We start from the raw sequence: 2,157 nt of genomic DNA on the forward strand, positions 1-2,157 counted from the left end.
TTCATAATATTACCTGCGATGGATTTCCTATAACTTCCTCGCACCGTCCAATGCTAAAGGACTGATAAAGCTAGGCTGTTTTTTTTTTCTTAATATGTAGATTAAAGCGCGCAATGCTAAGTATTCTATTAACTATCGTGAATTCATTGTGCAATTATATATTTTTTAAGCTTAAAAATTACTTAAATGTTTTTCTTTATTCGAAAATGTGCTAAATAATATCAATTTTATATGTATATTAAGCACTATGATCGAGAAAACTGTGTAAGTTATCTATTATATTTCGTTCATAATTTAAATAAATATCTTAACATTTATATATAATGTTAATATATTATACTATTATATATTATTTGTTTATTTTTTCCAATCAGATATATGTAAACCTATTTCAAAAATATGTAAATTCGAAAAGCTCTTTTTTTTTCAGAAACAAAAATAGGTTTCGAAAAAAAGACCAAAATCATATAGTTATATCTATTTCTAAATTAAATGAAATAAACAAATATAAATAGTTCAAGTTAAAACTTATCGATATGTAAAGTAATATATAATTCAGATGTTTAATGAAATAGTTCTTTCAGAGATATATAAATTATTTACTTAAAACTATTTTTTTACAATAAAATAGATTGTATTGCATTCTTGCAATAATCATATTAGCTAGCATGAATCTAATTGTAATTCAGAGCTTATTTTCTTGATTACAATCAAAGAATGTTAAAATGATCATCATCATTTATAACTGTCTTCTTCTATAACTGTTCTTTTCACAGAAATTAGACATAGGAAACTGTTTAAGTCAAAAATATTCATAAGGTAATCTAAAATAACTGTGTATGCGTGTCAATAGAGTCACAAACATTGATATTAGTATTAAGAGAAACATTTAAAGTGCGATAATAATATATGTTTCCTGCTACTTGTGCTACTTGTGATTTATTAATCAAATTAGATAGATTTATTTTTCGGGCTCGATCGATTGTTAAAGATACCTTTTATACTCGACTGCTTTTGACATACATTTCATTTGCTTGCCGGGAATGTATAATAACTTCTTTCTTACATATATATTTTAAGAATCTATTATTTAAGAATCTATTAAAATCAAGTTGATTAACCTTAAGATATTGGATTCTGGGGTATCCTGCATATACGAACGAAAAGATAACATTCTCGAGGAAAACAAAAGAATATAAATTTTCGAGACCACTTGAGGATCGTTTAATTTGTATGTATTTCTTATGTATTTTTCTTTGTAGAAATCGAAAATAATTATTATAATAACGCCAGATTTAAGGAAAAATTGATTAAATAAAAATGATTAAAATAAAAATGAATAAAATTTATAAAAACTTATTCGCATCGTTATGAAATCACGGTCAGTTATGCCTCAACGATTAGAAATTAATTCCAAATTGGATCAAATGCAAGTAATATTGCACCATAAAACATTAATTAGATTATATTTCTCATTAGTACATTTGTTACAAAAAAATTAATAATCTTACCGCAAAATAAAATGAAAAGCAGTTAAAAACAGATAACCGAGATACTCAAAAGCTGCCAAACGACTATGGGCTGGAACAGACGAACGACTTTGTGGCGCAATAAACAAACGTCAATCTATTCACACAAACATAAAGTCTATGAATATGTCACTTGTTTGTCGCGCCACAAAGTCATTCGTCTATTCGAGCCCTAAGACGGAAAGCTATTCGAGCCCTAAGACGGAAAGCACTGATTCTTACATAAAGTATAACACAGAATGCATAAAATGAACCAATCTTTTATTTCCTTCCTTTCCATGAAATGAAGGACTCTGATTGATTTTCTTATGCCTCATGTTTTATGAGTCATGCAAGAGTCTGTGCTCCCCGCTTTATAACACGTACAGCTTACGGCAGACGCGCGATGTTTAGAGTGAGGGAAACGGTATCGAGATGACAAACGATATAATGAGAAATATAATCCAATTAACGTTTTGTGATGCAATATTACTTGCATTTAATCCAATTTGGAATTAATTTAGTCTAAATCATTGAAGCATAACTGATTTTAACAATGATTTCATAACGCGATGTTGAAATATAAATAAAATCCTTAAATCTCTCTCTCTCTCTCTCTCTCTCTCTCTCTCTCTCTCTCTCTCTATAT

Source organism: Trachymyrmex septentrionalis, unplaced genomic scaffold, assembly GCF_001594115.1.
Source record: "Trachymyrmex septentrionalis isolate Tsep2-gDNA-1 unplaced genomic scaffold, Tsep1.0 scaffold11, whole genome shotgun sequence".
NCBI lineage: Eukaryota > Metazoa > Arthropoda > Insecta > Hymenoptera > Formicidae > Trachymyrmex > Trachymyrmex septentrionalis.